The sequence below is a fragment of the Epinephelus fuscoguttatus genome, linkage group LG9 (assembly GCF_011397635.1).
Source record: "Epinephelus fuscoguttatus linkage group LG9, E.fuscoguttatus.final_Chr_v1".
NCBI lineage: Eukaryota > Metazoa > Chordata > Actinopteri > Perciformes > Serranidae > Epinephelus > Epinephelus fuscoguttatus.
Window position 1 is genome coordinate 35,208,447 of NC_064760.1, and position 19,443 is coordinate 35,227,889.

Genomic DNA, 19,443 nt, shown 5'->3' on the forward strand with positions numbered 1-19,443 from the left:
TCGGTGTAGCTTGGTAGCTATCTAGCTATACACTAGGAAGCTGAGGTCCCTATTTCCCCTTCAAAATCTTTATGGGTAAATTCTTTATCCGACTCAATGAGCACAACACTAGAGCTTGTGAACTGCTGAACAAGTCAGGGATGTGGGAGGAGATCAGGAGGTCTGTCACCAGGCTGGCTAGGTGTGTTCTTACTGACGTATTCCATTATTGAGGCTGTAATACCAGTAAATGAGTGGGCATATATGTGGGTGGGTTTGTTGTTGGAGGCCTTCAAAGACAGTCAGGGATTCATTTAAGTTAGACTGTTTCTCTTTTCTTTTAGTCAGGATGCTTCATTAAAGAGCTTCAAAAGTCAAATCTACTTCTCTCTCTCTCTCTCTCTCTCTCTCTCTCTCTCTCTCTCTCTCATCTCACAAAGTATGTCTTTCTTCTTCTTTCCCACACTTTTCTCAACTCATGTTCTCCTTTTACATCCCCCCAACCCTGTGGGAGTTCTTTGTTGTGAGGGGTTTCTGTTGTCCGGACACAGTTGATTGGAATCTCATTAATCAAAAAAAATTAAGACAAGAAAAAAAGATGAGAGAAGATCAACTTCCTCTCTTTCTCTCTGTTTCTCTCTCTCTCACACACAAACACACACACACAGACATGCCACACAGCAAACAGCGAAACCGAACCACTTGGTGAAAATCACCACGGAGATAATTAGAGGCACGTCCAGATGAATATCTCTCACTGCAAGTCCCAAGCAGCACTGATTAGCATGATCTGGGTATCACAAACACACACACTGACACCAAGAAAGCATATGCATATGGTAGGTACACACAAACGCATTCTGGAAGTAACAAACACACACACAGTTGCAGCACCAAGCCATTTCCCAGCCAACAGAGAGGCCACAACACCCTCTGAACCAGTAAATCACTTTTCATCTCCTCTAATGCAACTCTTCAGCGTTCTCATTTCTTTGCTTCTCTCCGCTCATCTGTTTTTGTCTCTGTGCTGCTCTGTCACTTTAGATCTTTTTCTCTCTCTGTCCTGCTGTTTTTCTGCCTCAATTTCTCAAAGTAACGCTGCTGCCAGGCCAGTGGCTTGTGCAAAGTTAAGATATGAGGTTAGCAGAGCAGTCATAATTTGGCCAAAAAAAATTGAGAAAAAAGTGAGAATAGGAAGACAGTTGAAGAGACAAAAGATTGGAGGAGGTAGGAGGACATCAAGAGAAAGTCAAACTTTTAGACAGAAATGGATAAAAGTGGTAGAATAAAAGAAGCTTTTTTTTTTTTAGCTTCTCTAACATTTTAATTTCCCACAAAGAAAACACACTCAGTCTTAGTCAGTCCCTCTGAGAAATTAGTAGACTTCAAACAGAAAGTACGGAAAGAAAGATGAAGTTCCCACAAAGTGCCAACCAATTAAAGCAGGCTGCAAAGTGAGCTAGCAGACCATGCATAATGTGTTGACACGCTGTTAAAGTGGTCAGACAGGTTTCTGAGCTGTTCCTAGAATGTGTGAAAGGTGTCACGATAACAGTTTAACATCAACACATCATTACCACCATCATTTACAGACTGTAAACAAATGAGAATGTGGCCAAGGAGGTTTTTGGCAGCTTTTCAATTTTTTTTTTTTTTTTCATTGCTAGCTAAGGTAATACACAGTGTTAGTCCAGTTCTAGTATTTGGACTGAAACGTGATGTTGACTCACTTGCTATTGCTATAACAAAGAGAAGACAATAATAATGAACGTGGCAACATGTTCTGCTACACCTCAAAGAGAGTACTATTTTCTTTAAACTGACATAAGGACTTGAAAATGACTGAAATGTTTTGGGGGTTTTTTTTAATTAAAATGCACAAATACAAGTGCTGATAAAAAAGGAAATAAAATAGAATGAAATGTTATTTGTGTGTTTCTTCTTTAGTTTTATGTACTGTTCGCATATTCATAGAACAAGTTATTCTGTGGGTCTTGAAAGATTTGTGAATATGATCAAAAATGTTGGTGGTCGCTGGCAACTTAAAAGTAATACTCTGGCAAGGAAAGTGTTAATATAAGTATTTGAATAAGGAAATTCCTTTAAATGCCCATCCCTGAACAGCAGTTATGTTAACATAAAGACCCACGCGGGTCTTTTCTTTTGTTTATACTTGAAAAAATCTGATAAGTCCTGTCTTTAACACATTTTGAGTTGGAGTATAGATAAGTTTCCTAAAAGTGGAGTCAATGGCAAATCAACATAAATATATATAAACTATTTTTTAAACAATACTGTCAAATCAAAACACTTAGTGTAATATGAAAAGCAAACCTACATAAAATGATCACATAGTTCTTTGTTTTTCATTACATTCTGATGCTTTTACTCAAAGCATCTTAATAAGTGCACTCAATCATGTGCAGACAGCTCCAAAATTACTGGAATAATGCAAGTACAACTTCATCAAATATGCTCAATTGCTTCAAGTACTACATTTAGAAATGATGAGATAGAGAAAACAATCTTTTTTTCTTTTTTTTGTGAGCCATGGTGCAGTCTGAACAGATGAGTAGTCTGCGATGGAAATTGTGTCGAGTTTCCGCTGTCCTGATGTCAATGGGGAGTATGTTTCACCATGCTGGAGCATGGACAGCAAACAGTTGTGATTTTACTCAAGTATGAGTGCAGCAGAAATACCGCCATTTATTAACCAATCAACTTATAAAGGTCGACTCTGGTGGGACTCGAACCCACAACCTTTGAATTTCTTTTCTTCTGCTTATCTAGAAGTCCAATGCGCTATCCATTGCGCCACAGAGCCCCTTGAAAATGTGTGTTGCCTGGAAGAATCTAGTATTTGCTTCAGGCTTACCACTCTCATGAACCCAGTTTCCAGTTGTACTGGCAGCTGTTTTCAGCTAACAGTCTTTGATAATCCACTGCTAGCTGCGCAGCGACAAAGAGACAGATTTAGCTAGCTACTAAACAATGTTGGACATCTATCAGCTATGAAGAAGTTGTTGGAGAATAAAGAACTTGCATTCATCAAGTTACTATAAACATAAGTCCAAATGAACGCTAATAGTGTTGTGTGTGCTGGATTTGTAAGTAGGAATTGTTTGCTAACGTGTTGGCCATATATCAGCTTAACTTAGCAAGTGGCTAAAAGTAGCAGAATTTAAAATAAAAGTTCCTTAAGTTAGACTCAGATGTAGATGTGTGACCCAAAATGTTGAGTTCAAACAATATCCAAAACTCTTTTATCACATTATTAGCATATTTTGCAAAGTGCACAGTTTGGGTTAGCTGTCTAGAAACTTCTTTTGCACCTTTGACAACTTCTTTATTTGTCATGGGTCTTCCCTCTGATGAAAATGATAACCATAAGGAGAACTTCGAAGAGGATAATGATCCCTTTAATTAGGCTACTTCATTAGTATTTAATGGGTCTAATTATGACAATTGTCAGCATGGTTGCTGATTGAATAATTGCTCTAAGTTGGTCATACTTATCAAGTTGATTTAACCCACCACCAGGCTACATGGTGAACAAATTGAGCAAACTATTCAGTACTCATTTGACTCAAGTTTAAGGCAGCAGGGAAACTTTAAGTAAGAAACTTTTGCCTTGAGAGATCTTAATGAGTGTCTCCTTTGATTTCTCAGTGTGGTGTAATCACCAGATGAAACCTGGAGTTGCTGCAGCAACAGTGACATGGAGTCTGACTTTGTGGACTCCTCAGTTGAAGTATTTTAATGATACTGTCTCTTTAATTGCTTTATTTAAGGTGCTTCAATTGTACAAAGCATCAGTGTCTCTTTTGAACCGTCTGGTATGATATTTCTGCCTGTAATCTATAATCAACCATTCACAGCTGATAAAACAGAAATGCGGAATTGACTGAAACATTCTGAGGAGAAATGTGTCCCTAATATAGACTGTACTCTGAATTCACATTTAGGCTGGATTCTTCCCTTTTTATTCAAGAGGCAACATTAACAGTCTGACTTATCACCGACATTAATATGCTGCTGAGATGTCGTTATTGAGAAGCCCTCAGCACTCACTCATACACACACACACACACACACAGGCACGCACGCACACACACACACACACACACACACACTTGTAATGGGAGCGCAAGAGCCACAATTAGAAAGTCGGGCAATTCCACGTTTTCAATTAAAACTTGAAAGGCAAAAACCATTTGACATTAATAACTGAGACACATGCGGCCTCAGCTATGTCAAATCTTCCTTAATTAATTGTAACTATATGAGTTTAAGGGGTCAAAAATGTCCTCCAGTTAGAAGGACATAATTGTCAATACTTAATTCAAATGAAGAGATGCATATCATGTATTTGCATGTTAATTGAAGGCCTTGCATTACTATCCCAGTGACATTAGTGTTTATGCCAAGTTCAAATGAGAAGGTTTATCTGACGCTTTCTCAGCTTAACGACTTTAATGTCCTTTCTGTCATGTGTTTACTACATCTGCAAGGTTAAAGACGCAGTGTGCACTGTGTGTGAAAACAATGGAAAGTCACCATTGACTAGGTTTACACACAGTCTGGTATCCATTAATAGGTTTGGTTTAGCACTCCTCCAGATGGAACATCTTGACTCAGACTAGAATAATCCAATCAGCCTTCAGCTGTGTTGAAATTTCAGCATTAATGGGATCACTTTGTGTGAATGGCTGATCTTATTCAACAACTGCAAGCTGGGTGAAAAAAAATTATGCCTGTCAATGAACAAAAAATCACCTCAGCTTATTAAACAATGGAGGTTTGTGCTAAACCAACCCAGGCTGATTTAAGTCCTTACACACAAGTGCATGATATAGTCACTACATCTAAGTAAGGCATTTCATATATTGTTATTGTCAGGATAAGTTAGACCAGTGGTTCCCAACTGGTGGTCCTGTTCCAAAAGCGGGCCCTGGGTCCATTCTGTATGGACTGCAAGTGAATTGCTAACATGTCAAGTTGGTAAAAAAAACACTTACTTTGAAGTGCTGTTTCCTGCTAACAGACACATGACAGAGGCAACAAACTAGCTCAATGACATGTACATACGCAAGTATGATGCTGAGTACTTTGAACTGTGTGGACCTTCAACAAATGACTAAAGAGAAATCTGGACCCCATGGCTGGACCAGTTGGGAATCACTGAGTTAGAAGACCTAGAAATGCCAGATCGTTCCCATTCCCAGGGCATCACATACCGATGCCTTCGGAATGAGAACAATAAAAAACACCGTCAAACAAAACCAGACTTTCATCCAGGAGACCACAGCCCATGTCCCATGTAAAACCAAAAGTCAGTTGGTCTCATTTGCCATTTTTTTTTTTTTTTTAAAGAATTTTCTTCTTAAAATCCACCAAGACTCTGACATTCTGCACAGTCAAGAATACACTTACACATGTTTGTGCAGAATAATCAGTTATTGCATTTTCTTCAATTCCACAGTTATATTACAATAAAAACATTTAATTTATATGTTTTAATTATTATTTTGAATATTTTACGAAAAGTATTATGGCCTTTTAAAATAAACACTACAGTACTCTTCAGTTCACATATGTTAATCGTGCTAATTGGAAGCATGCCATCTAATAATTAATGACTGATCACTCCAGAAAATATCACTGGTGGTCAGAAGGGAGGAACAAAAAGTGACCGAGCAGCGTTCATAATAAGTTATTATATTAATAGGCTGACTTACAGAAACCATGTGTGAGTCCACTTTAACTTTCCTCACTTCCCTCTTAGTTCAGGATTTTTAAAGTGGGGGTCGTATGAGGTACTTATATATAGTCAGTGTATTACCGTCAGTAGATGATGGTCGACGCGCCCCCAGTTTTAAATAGCAGGCAGGAGTCTCACCAGGGAGCTCAGCATTACATTGCTGTGGAATATCAAAATGTACTTTAGCCACCTTAAAAGAGTCCCACCTAAAAAAATCAATAACAGTCTATGTGGACGGTATGTTGAGGATTTTTTCGACTGCTTTACCTCGCTGTCAGACAGCCCTTGTCTTTGGCGCTACATTTTCTCAACCATGAAATTCTCAGTTTGGGCATTCTTGTCTTAATTTATTATAATGGTTCAGACAAATATCTACAAGTGATATTCGGGTGCAGGTCGAGCTCAGTCTACTTCACATGGTGCTTCAAATTCTTCTTAGTGAGAATATAGTGTAGAAATGATGAGAATAACTGAACGACTGTGTGCTGGGCCACCTCTTGTTCAGTGCTGGGGTTTGTTACTCATGTGATGATGCATGAACACAACATATAGACTTTTTTACCTTTTCTTTTCTTCAGCTTACTCAGGTTGGTTTGAACATAAAACATGCCCATTGGGTTCAGGTTGTGCTGGGTTAGTAATTTCTTGGACTCGGGTTAGATTTGGACAGACATATGGGGCCCAAGCTGCAGTCTAATGTGGACCATGTTGATAGTGCAGTGTGAGCCTTGGTACTGTCAAAAAAGTATTCATAAAATAAAATCTAAAAAAGCTAATTGGAATGGATTTTGTCGCTCACAGTGTTTTTTCCTTCTTGGCAACAGGGGGGCAAACTCCATCTGCTGATTAAGACCATGTGTTATTATCAGAAGCTCCAGAACAGCTACTGAATGGACCTTGTGGTGAGATCAGTTTGTCAGCTGCTGTTTCCAAAGTCAGAAATGAACTCTGAACCAGCAAGGATGAACATGTTGGCACCACAAGTCTCATCATGATGTGGATAATTCAAAAAGCAACAAATCAGTCAATTATTCACTTATTCCTTTGTAACAGACACTCTGTAGATTAATGAATCATCATGTGCTTCATCACTGACACATTATTATGGATCGCACTGCATTAGTTGGAAAAGCCATGGGCCTGTGCCGTGAGCTAGCTAGTACTGTACTACATGCTGTGATTGGCTAGTACTTGTCACATTGACGCTAGTACTAGCCAATCACAGCACAGTAGGGTGGGACTTACCAAGAAATGCAGCGGGATCTATGCAATACATCACTGACAGCTGTATAGAGTAGCACCTACAAAATGTGGATCGATAAAATGCAAGGCATTGCACTGTGGGGCAGAAAAACAGTGTACATGCTGTGCACACTGTTTTGTTGTTCTATTGTTGGTATTTTTAAGGCCATGATCTACAGCATGAATTATATACACTTACAGGTTCTCTCTACTGACTGCCAATGTTTTGGCCGAACTATAGACCTTGGCAAGTGAAATATAGGGTTAACCTTATATAATGTTGAACCTGGCTCAATTTTTGTTACAGCACAGCAGTGTTATTCAGTCTGTAAATCTCACATTTCTTTTTCCACACTGTTTCTCACTCACTAAACAGTCACCATTACCCAATTCTTGCACTTGTCCAGGATTTAAACCTGGGACCTCTCACACCCAATGCGAGAGTCATACCTCTAGATCAACGAGCCATAGGGTCATTGGTTTAATTCTGCGCTGCCTTGATGTAAGCCTATTTAGATCTGCAGTTGACATATAATTTCGATTATTTGGCATGTGTCTGAAAGAAAAGACAGTTGCAAAGCAGCTGAACCTGTGCACAGTTCTTCTACTGTAACCCTGTACCTCTTGTCTGCACTACAACAAAAAACAACATTGCACTGATCTTCTACTGCACTATTTTTAGTCTCCAAAGAGTCACCCTTGTGCCATTCTTGCTCTTGGGCTTGTCCAGGATTAGAACCCCAGAGCTCTTGCACCCTAAGTAAGAAGCATAACCCTAGCCCAATGAGTCAGGTAAAATAAGTATCAGTCTGCGCCACATTGACAAATATCTGACAAATAGATCTGCAGCTGGCATACAATTTCCATTATTTGGCATGTGTTTTAGGTAAGCATGGCTTGAAAACCAGTAATAATATTTATTAAAAAAAAGAAAAAAAAATCCCACAAAGACTCAACTGCAAAACTTTTGCTCTTGTGCTTATCTGTAATTTGAACCCTGTGCCTCTTGCACCCACAACAATGACATCCAGCAGAGCACTGTATTGGCTCAAGTTTTATTCCATCCATCCATCCATCCATCCATCTATCCATCCATTTTCATCTGCTTATCAGGGCCTGGGTCGCGGGGGCAGCAGGCCAAGCAAAGCATGCAAGATGTTCCTCTCCCCAGCAACGCTTTTCCAGCTCGTCCTGGGGGATCCCAAGGTGTTCCCAGGCCAGATGAGATATGTAATCCCTCCAGTGCGTTCTGGGCCTCCTACCAGTGTGACGTGCCCAGAACACCTTTAATGGGAGGCATCCTGAATTGGTGCCTGAACTCCAGATGTCTGTTCTCCTTACCCTGCCTCTAAGGCTGAGCCCAGCCACCCCACAAAGGAAAATCATTTCGGCCGCTTGTATCCATGATCTCATTCTTTTGGTCATTACCTGGAGCTCATGACCATAGGTGAGGGTTGGGATGTAGACTGACCAGTAAATCGAAGGCTTAGCATTCTGGCTCAGCTCCCTCTTCACCAAGATGGCACCCGCATCACTGCAGAAGCCGCACCAAAATGCCGATCCAACTTTCATACCATTTCTGTTTTTTTGTATGTCTCCTACGTGAGCATGGCTTGGAACAACACAGGGTCAACTTTTAAAGAAATTCAAGCTGTCACAATTTTTGCAACAATACAACTCAGTACTTGGCAAGTACAAAACATGTTTTACCTTCAAAAGATGCAATCTAGCTAATTTTTTTGCTATTCATTAAAGAACTGTCACTGGACGACACTTTTTCTTGGGCTCGTCCGGGATTTGAACCCGGGACCGCTCGCACCCGAAGTGAGAATCATACCCCTAGACCAACGAGCCAGGTAAAAGATGCGTTGTCCTGTGCCGAATGGATGAAAGCCTGCTTAGATCTGCAACTGACAAATAATTTCCATTATTTGGCATGTGTCTTAAATAGGCAAGATTTGGGGGGGAAAAAAAACACAAAATGCAAAAAAAATTAACTGGTGCACAGTTCCTGTAGTGCACTGTTTTCACTCAATATACAGTCATTGCTGCCCCACCCTTGCTCTTTGGCTCATCTGGAATTTTAACCCTGTACCTCTTGCACGCTCAATGATGACATTCAGTAGGACACTGCACTGGCTAAATTGTAGACCTTGGCAAGATAAATACAGGTTTTACCTTCAGAACTCTACTTGTGGCTCCGTTTTTGCCACAGCACAACACTGGCTTGATTGTTAAGTGCACACTCCTTTATGGCACTGTTTCTTACTCAGCAAACAGTCATCATCATCACATTCTTGCTCTTGGGCTTGTTTGAGATTTGAACGCAGGACCTCTCACAACAAAAGCGAGAATCATACCCCAACGAGCCAAGCAGATGACATAATCATTCTGTCATTCTGGCAAAAGAACAGAGGTCTACCTGAGTGTGCGACGTGACAGTGAGGCTGCAGTGCAGTAGTCATTTTGTGTACTCAGGATGAATTTTTAAAAGGAGGATGGGACATGTATGAGGGGGGCTTGTTGGGCATCTTTGCCTGGGGCCCCTCAGAGTCTAGGATCACCACTGCCTTACCAGAGTGGTAACGAAAAAAGGAGACAGAATGGAGCGCTTCTGTTGGCACCAGCCACAACTATTGTCAATAGAAATGCAAAAATGACCATTCTAATGTGTGATGAACTGAACTGGTCTGCGCGATGGAAAAAAGGCTTTTCACTACATTTTGGTAAATCTGTATTAGCTTGCTGCAGCTCCAGTTTGCAGCCTAACCGTGGATATACAGACAAGCACCTGGATTACCTTTGATACTAAAGAAAAAAGAAATCACGAGGAGCCGCTTTTAAATTCAGAGATACTACATTATCCCTGGAAAGAGTAAGTCACATCCCAGTGATTAAGAGAAAAAAAAAGCTGTGTGATTTTTTGATGAAAAAAAGGTCAATTGCATGCTAAGGGTTAACTAAACTATTGACCTGGCAATTTGCTATGTTTGGCATATTCTCAAATGTTATCATGTCAAGTGTAAAGTGTGTTTTTGGGTCGGCAGTTAGATTGAAAAAGTAAGTGGTTAGAAATACACCAGAGTGCAGTCCAATTAGATGATTATATGTTGTGGATGTAGAAAGACTTGGTGCAAAAAGGGGCTGCAACCCAATTCCACTCAATCCATACACCCAGTGCATCAGCTTTCAAGACACACAAAAAGAAATAGGGGAAAAAATAGCAGAAGAATTGCACTTGACAGTTTTTGTAGCCAATTTTCCTCAATTTCAGCTCTTCATGTTTTCTTTATTCCGGATATGGACATCCACTGTCTCTGTGTGCCAGCCTCTCACTTGGTGCTGCTAGCTTATATAACAGGTTAGCAGGTCTTCCCTTTTTGATCCACAGAGGAAAAGAGGAGGCCGTTTTTAAAAGTGTGGCTATCCCTGACTGCCTACCCCAGGCTACTGTCAAATTGTCACATTTTCTAAAGCTCCATTTTCACAAATCAAACCATCTCCATAGTGAGATTACCAGCACTACTGTGGCATCCCACTGTTCATTCTTTCTCAGTCTTTTTTTATCTGTCTGAATCTCTGTCTCTCCCTTTCACAAGATCCCCTCTTTTATAAGCATTCTTTTCCTTTTCTTTCACTCATCTTTTCTTTCTGTTGCCACTTCTTCCCCCCTCTTTCTCCTCCCCCAAGAAGCTATTTATTCTTCTGCTAAATCTCACCAGCATCCCTCTACTTTTTGTCTTGACATTCTTCTCTGCTTCCCTCTTCTTTGCTTCCTGTGGAGTTTCTGCAGTCGTTCCGCACACGTCCAGAGGGTGAAAGTGTCAGCTGATGGTGAATGAAACATTAAACAGCGCCAAGCCTGACATTCTTGCAGCTCCTCTTGGCTGCCAGGAGAAGGCTGGACTGCATCGCATTCGTCCTGGCCTTCATGAAAAGCCCGCTCGAGTTTCAACATAATCTTCCTACATGGCATTATGTGAGCTAGAGAGCAGCCACACAGTCTGCAGCGAGAGACATGCTGGGAACTGCTTTGTGTGAATAACATCACACATACAGTATGGAAGGGCATATGTGTGCTTTACATTTTCTGTGTGTTTGTGTTTGGCAGATTGCCACAATGCTGCAAAGCTGTAAATTTAGTGAAAGACATTGTGCCTACTCAGTGAGGCAATTCCACTTCTCTCCTGAAACTAAACAAAATTCATTATAGCAGCATGAAGAAAAGACCACATCATTGAACTGTAAGGTAATTCAATTTGCATTGACAGTAAGTAAAGATATCTCTTTACAGATTATACCAGTTTATTAGAAAATATGAAAGAGATAGGAGTGTGGCTATGCAAGACTTGAATAAAAAAATAACAGTATTGCTTTCACAGATAAATTTGCACCTTTTAGTCCCTCACACCAGTCCAGTCGCTGGAAGAAAATGTTTCCATTTGTGCATGACCCTTCATTATGTTTCCACCAGGGTCCAAAAGAAACCCCTGCCAAGCACCAAATGTGGGTAGATTTTGCATTTGCCGAGTAAATCTCAGAAGGCTGTCTGCCACACTGGTAAATGCTTGTACCAAAATAGTCATGTAAAGAAAAACCCAGCTCCTACGCTGCTCCTGTGCTGTCTGTGTCACACACACATACAAACATACATGCACGACGTTGCCTAAAACCAACATATTCTCACTCCGAACTTGTCACATATTGACGTTTGGTCATGGACTTCCCACGCCCAGAGATAAGATACCCAGGGTCAGTGGTTGTGGAAGTTAGGTTTTGGGTTTGGCTTTATAACCTGACGGGAAGCTAACACCGTGTGGTGTGGTGTGGTGTATGTTGGACCCATCCACCACACCTTTCGCCTGCCCCACGTGGAGTTTCGTCACCTTAACTTTCATTCTTGTCCTGCCGTGTTAACTAGTGATGTCCAAATGAAGCTTCATGAACCACCAGTTGTATTTGCTGAACCCACTAGATGGCACTCTTGGTGTAATGAAAAAGACTCAAGGGATGCCAATTCAGTTTGGTTTCAGTTAGCAATGGCCAAATAATGCTTCCTGAACCATTTTCTTTATTTTCTGGGTCCACTCTGGCACTCTTTGTTCAACAAAGGGTTGAAACCAAACTGTATTGCCATCCCTTGAGCCATTTGGACATCACTAGCGTTTATCCCTGCTGCCAAGCGCCTTTGAACTATAACAGTGACTGGCTGCACACATGCAGACATGAAAGGACTCTGTTCATTAGTGTCTAACGCCGCAAGTCACTGCCCAAGCGGAGGATTTCAATGACTTAAGAGTGACACCAGGTTGCTAAATCTGACTCAAGCACTCCTAGTTTTGTGGCACTATTTACTGTATAGGAAATCAGCTGATCCACTAAACTATCACTTGACACCGGTCTGCTGCTAGCTAGCATTGCGTGCACACTTACGAAGGTAATAAAATACTAACATGGAGGCTTCGTAGTCTAAACCAAGACGTCAAACCTTTTATTGCCTCCTGCATTGTCAGCAGCAGCACGCTGCTTCACTTCACCTTATGATCTTACCTTTCACAATAAAAGCCCAAGACATATACAGTATACTGCATCAGCATCTACCAAAGGGAACTTACTCACATGCTGAGCATGTGGTGATGAGTTGTTCAATATTATATATATATATATATATATATATATATATATATATATAAATTGCTTCACATTTGCTCTGGTCTTTTCTTTAAGTTTGTATCCAACTTAATATCTTATTATCTCAATAAAATGTACTGAAATAAATCTGAAATAAATGTATATGTGAAACAAAAAAAGGAAATTTATGTTTGGCCAGTGGATTTTTTTCTTTTACCAGCCCGCTTTCCTGGTGGGTCAAAAAGTTTCGGACAATGGTTTCTACTTGGGGATAGTGCATAGATTTTTTTTTTTTTTTTTACACTAACATTGCTGCATTTTCTACCAGAAAAGTGCTGAAAAGTGTTTGTTTTTTGTGTGCTCTCAGGCATGATTGCGCCACTTAAACTGGGTCAAAAGCCAAACCGTGATATTTTCCTAACTGGGCATTTTCTTGTGCCTGAACCTAATCAGAAGAACACAGCATTGTTGAACTGTACATAAATGAACAGTTTTCACATATCTGCTACATATAACATAGAAATACAAAATTTCCATGGTTTGCGGATAAATACAACATTTATTCTGGTGATTGGGTTGGGTAGTACTCTGCTTCTATCACACCTTCCTGCTCAATCCCTTTCGTAGACGAATACCTCTAAACATTGGTAGTGTTGTAAATCTCATAGCAGCGTAAACTGTAGCAAATGACTGCTTGAGATACATTTTAAGTGTCAAACACTTTATTTCCTGAATTCTGGTGAAGTTTTGTGCACCAACCAGAACAAATCTCTTTTATTATGGAAAGGAAAACAATATTCAGGCGATAGGTGACAATTCAAAATATAAATATAGGCCAAAATGAAGTACCATGCAATAAGTCTCTCAGGCATTCTGTATTGGGTTCAAATATTTATTTTCCAGTGATTCTCTTTTTTCCTCATTTAGTATTACCCTGCTGAGTCAATAGACATGTGGGCTTGATATCCTCTTCAGTCCTCTTTTGTCTTTTAATTGGGGAACTAACCTCTCTAAATATGCATGTTGCACCGATTCATGTCAATGACACATTCATTCATTTCAATTAATTCATAAACCTCTGGACTTTAATAGCTCATATGTGTTCCAGCATGATTCTCGCTGATGTTCGAAATTGTCTGCAAATGAAAAACATATCCCACATATCTCTGTTCACTTAGTAGCTGAAAATGAAGTCAGTATATTTCGAGAAAAAAAGTTGAAATATTACAAAAACGAACTAACAAGAATTTAGTCATAATGTTCCAAGTAAAAAAAAAACAACTATCTGCTCTTTAGTCTGCTGTGTATGACGTGATTGTTCTGCTGATATGGTAGTGTCCCCTTCAGACTGTTTGACAGACACAGGACTGCATTGGGAACTCTCCCTGGAGGAGGCAAAGTTTAAGCAGCTGTGTTAGGGACATGTCCCTGACGTCCATATGCAGACATACGCCTTTGCATTGAGAAAATACAATTTTCCTATCGCAAATAAAAACCTTTTTCAGGTTTCTTGCAGGCCCTACCCATGTTGCAGGCTTGGGTATCTCCAGTGGGTGGGAATAGATGGGAATAGGAAACAGGAAGTACAATAAAATAAGGATGTGTGTATGGGCACTCTGTACATGCACATGCAGGTGTAGAAGGAGTCTTCGCTCTTAAAACTAGGTTGAGAGCACCACGTGTACGTTGAAGGTTTTTTTGATTGATGTGGTTTTCAGGTCGATTAATCTCCCAACTTGACCATTCTAATAGGGCCAAGGATAGCTGGAGAAGAGAGAGAGTAATAACTGACACAAAGAGAGATGAGGAAGACAACTGGGAAGGAGGAGGCACTGAAAGACATGATGGGGCGCAGAAGGGCAGAAATAGACACAGGGAAAGAAAAGGAGACTGGGAGTTACAGAAACAGCTACCCAGCGAGAGACAACATGGCACAGTCAGAGAGCAGCCTAATAGGCCACCGCTACCTTGAGAAGTGTAAAGTAGGTCTGGACAGTGCAGGCTATTTGCAGACTGAGCGGTATTACACATTGTTAATAGGTTCAGCCAGGGCTCTGCTCATTAATCAGATCGAGAACAGACACCAGGAGCAGAGGAAGAGACAAGAAGAGGAGGAGGAGGAGGAGAGTGATGGATGGAGGCGGACATCAGAGGAGGAAAATGAGGTTTCTTCGAGCAGAGGTGAACACCTTTTAGCGAGGGCCCTCTCTGTTTCTCACCTCTTACTCTTTCAGGTTCTCTCACTCTCACCTTTCTCACAGTCATCTCGCTGCCTTGCTTTCTCTGAAGTGTTTTCTAACCCTTTAGATTTAGTTTAGTCAGTTTACCTAAGTTTGAGATATTAGCATTAATCTTTTAATAGAATCATTTTGAAAAATATTTGCTTTCTTGCTGAGAGTAAAATAAGAAGTTTTATTTAGTGGTATCGATCTTCTCACCAAACTCAAATGTCTCCAGATGTCCTCAAACTAATCATGAAAAAAGGAAGAGTTTGTCTTATACAATAGATGGTCTGAGTTTATTCAGTTTCTAGAAATTAGGGGTGTTGATATTATTTAGGAAGATTAAAAAAATTAGTTACATAAAAAAAAAATGACAAAAGAGTTGTAGGAAGTATGTTCCTCATGTTAAGTGTCGCAATAAGTACAAGTCATTTTCATGATTGACATAATAGTTTGGTGTCACGTTTAATGCTGGCATTGTGGCATTGTCACAGGTTGTCCATGATCACTCCTTCTATGCTACCCAATAGAGCTATTCCTATAAGCCACTTTAATTTTAACACTTTGCATTTAATAGATGTACATATGTGACTTGCTTTATCAAGTTCAGACACATTGATCATGAAACATATTTTGAGTTTTATGCACTGCATTACATACTGATACATACTGATCAACGTGCCATGATTTTGAGAAAAAAGTCTTCAGAATTTGCAGTATGGTGGCCACATGCTGTACTACAGGGACTGTTCCAGGGTGGACATTACACTGAAAAGATAAGGGATGCTTTTATTTTGTAGCTAGTAATGTAACAAGAACAAGAATATCCAGCAACACAGTGCAGGAAGATGGGAAAATATTGTTTTTGTCAGTAGAATTGATGTAGAATTGGATGAACAAAGTTAGCATACAGTTAGCAATGGACTTCACACAACAGTATTTTGATTAATTTGTATGAAAAATCCTTTTGATTCTTCTGATCAGTGAAAGCTTGTGGACTGAGGGGATATAAATAATCGAGGAATGGACACAAATTCAGAGGTTCTGACCGCTTCAAAGATAGGAAGCCGGCACTTTTTCAGACATTTTAAGAAATTGTTGTTTTTGTATCACTACCCCACTCTTCCATAAGTGGGGTCAAAAATGACCCCAAGCATTTCCTATGGAATATCAAGGGTTAGACCTAGGAATCTTTGATTCTTATCAACTGTGACTGTCAGGTATACATTTACTGTTGCACTTACACATGTAATGCCAGCAGTCTCACCACCCAGGCGGATTTTTATACAGCAACATACACGTTAGTATTATATTTGTTTTATATCTTGGAATACATATGACGGTATAAAATATGAACTTATTTTCCACATCCATGACTTTTGTGTGATAAAGTATAATATTATTGTGTGCGTGTGCGTGCGTGCATGTTAGGTAGCCTATTATGCTATTATTGATTATTCAATGATGTCATTAGTAAGTGTGTGTGTGTGTGTGTGTGTGTGTGTAGTTCATTACTGCATTTGTTGTGTAGAGATAAGCAGACTTATAGCTTCCTTGTAATAAAATCTAACCCGTTAGGTAGCCTATTATACTATTATTGATTATTCAATTATGTCATTAGTTGTCAAAATATTAATAAAAAGTGATAAATGAACATGTCAAACATGAAATCATTCTTTTGTTGACCAAAATATAATACAAATAATCATCTTTAACCAAAATGAAAGAAATTGCTTAAGTTTATCACATAAAACGCATTGATTCTAACTGGGGTCATTTATGACCCCACTTATGGAAAAGTGTAGGTATTGGTAGGTCATGCATCTAAGGGTTAAAAGTTCGGCATTGCAATACATGTACACATATCCTAAAACCTGTTGATATCTGAGTCTTTCATAATGTTTAAAAGTAGGTGTGTTTCTTCTTCAGACCAGAGATATCAGCTTTTCTTATGGGCATGCATCTCTACCCCAACCTTGAAAACTGTTGACTAGTTGGTTTGTGTATGTCTTCATGACAGCACACAGAGCCAATTGTAAACAGACAGAGGCTGTAAAAACCCCAGCTGGGACGCATATGCCCAATAGGCTGTATACCTGTCCACATAATGCTACCAAAACCTGAATAATACCGGCGAATAATTTCAGTTGTGTAATATTTTGCCTATTTGCCTCCGTCAAGAGCTTCTCCTTTATATCGGCATTTCTTTTTCATACTTATTTATACATTTCTGATAATGAACGATTTACAGATGACAAATTATTAGACTGGCAGCTATCGTAGCTACAGATGTTCATCTTTCCAAGATGGTGGCGCTGCTCCCACAGTGCTCTGTGATTCCCATTCCCGATTATAGTACCTACAGTGATGATGCAAAGTGATAATTCAGAAATCTCAAACATCTGAAACATCACTACAGACTGAAGTCATACATATTTATGGCACAGTGAATAGTGGATGAGGGAATGTGAGGGAGTGATTTCAGACACTGTGGATTGTTTACAGGCAGGTTCCAAATGGCCATCTGAGGTCCTGGGAGAGTTCCTGCTAGTTGGTCCTGCTGGTTGACCTCAGTGGCCATGTCAGTGTAACAGCCCAAACTGAAATAAGCAATTTGGAGCAAAAGCAGCAAGGTGCAGCCACATTTAGTCAGTCTCCCCTTCACCTCCTCCTCCCCTATACCTTAAAGTATTTCCTTCCTGAAATGGCGAGTGGCAAGCTGCCCTACTTTTTCACCCTTGTGCTCTTTCACAGTCCCTTCGGTTGCCACTCTATGTGCATTTTGTACAATATCAATGCATGACATACAGTTAAAACACTATTACATTTGGACTGGATTGCACTGCAAACATTTAATATGATATAATATGAGGTTAGGCATGTAAATTAAAAAAATAGAGAGAAAAATCTGGGTCTCTGTACTCATTATACTGTTTAGGTTGGCGGTGGACTGGAGCCTATCCCAGCAAGTATTGGGCGGAGAGGCAAAGTACACTCTGGACAGTTCACCAGTCTATCACAGAGCTCAAATCTGACTCAAATTCCTTTTGAAAAATGTCTTCTAAATGGCATGATGATACCGTCAACAATCATTCATGCCAATGAGGAAAGTGTAGGAGTCTTCATCTGGCATGTTTACCATCTTACATCAATGAAATCTGGTGCGTCTTTCATAACTCTACAGATTTGGGCATGTTTCTTCATGAAAAAGAAAGAAATTTTATGTGTTTAACATTTGCTGTGGTTTGTTAACGATAGCTGTTATTTCTGAGCTTCAAAACCTAATGTCTTATTGAATGGAAGACTGCTTTTGATGTTTGTTTCCTTTATCTGTGTGTCTCAACAAGAAAAATATGCCAGTTTTAGATAAAAGCTGAGCCCTGTATTGTATTAAAATACTTTTGTCAGTTATAAATATTTGGCATGGTGTTTAACAATGCTTGTCTTGCTGTGTGGTGTGTGGAAGCAGTGTGCTGGATTTAGATTTCTTAATTGGTGTCCTGGTCCTGTTCGTTTAACTGTGTGACATGTTTTTGCTTCATTTGCCTTGTCTTAAAAGTAAGAATCCAATCCAAAAATGATGTTTTGCTTCTCTGTATTGCCATTTTGATAGCGACGTGAGTCGGCCAGTACATGTGAGCTCTTAGTTTTCTTGTCAAAACAACAGAATTCTGGTAAATCTTTCCTAAAATATTTATATATTTATAGGTTCCTTTAAAAAATTATATAGTTTGGGCTATATTTTTGGTCCTAACCAATGTTTATTTCTGCATTGCGCTAAAAATAATCAAGTTGAGGGTTCCAGGTGTATTACAGTGTCAATCATGTTAAAGTCCTGTCCATCATCCCATCATGTTTCACTGCAGGAAGCAAATCTCCAAAGATAATGACTATATTTGCTCAGTACTTTCTCTGGTATTTTTAATAGAAGCCAAAACATAGAGGAGAGAGTCATATAAACGTCTCAAAGCAGAGGTGTTCTCAAGTCCCCAATTTTAGATCCATCTAAGTTTGACACATGAAAACCTGCCTGACTCTTGATAATCATGAATGAAGTGAAAGTGAAACAGTAGCAGTAGCACAGCTGTGCTATCAAAGAGTTACGATACATTGTTTTCCCTGCTCTTCACAGTTTACACTCTCAGTCTTGCATTGACAACACATTATTCTCATGTGATGAGTGTGACGCACCACATGATTATTACTGACAGCCAGTCAGCTTGGATCCATTTGGGTATGAGACATACTGACAAACAGACCGGCAGCAATACAGCAGGACCCTACTGAACCTGATAGGGTCACTTCTCAGTTACTATTACCAGATGGACTGCTATCTCTGTCATATTTAATGCATGGGGTAAAGTAAAATCAGATATTTCTTTCTGAATACATTATACATGTTAGGAAATGCTTGTTGAAGATGTGAAAATGTGAAGTACATAGAACTGCATTATGGAGTTAGTTTGAACTGTTCTTACCTGTTTTTGTGTCCACGTGACCTGAAATCATGGCTCGATGATGCCATCCATAAAATAACCCCTGCCTTTTAGAGTTCATAGTGTCAGTGTGGTTTTGTTCATCCCTTGTGTTTGAACAGTGAGTTCACTA

At 39.7% G+C, this 19,443-nt stretch overlaps 2 non-coding genes across 2 annotated transcripts; both read right to left on the bottom strand.

Annotated features, from left to right (window-relative positions):
• Window positions 1–2,711: 2,711 nt before the first annotated feature.
• Window positions 2,712–2,803, bottom strand: trnar-ucu (transfer RNA arginine (anticodon UCU)). The gene is given in 2 exon segments: window positions 2,712–2,747; window positions 2,767–2,803. It is a non-coding gene; the product is annotated as a tRNA-Arg (tRNA).
• A 5,961-nt stretch (window positions 2,804–8,764) lies between these two features.
• trnap-cgg (transfer RNA proline (anticodon CGG)) lies at window positions 8,765–8,836 on the bottom strand. Its single transcript has one exon. It is a non-coding gene; the product is annotated as a tRNA-Pro (tRNA).
• Between the last annotated feature and the right edge of the window lie 10,607 nt (window positions 8,837–19,443).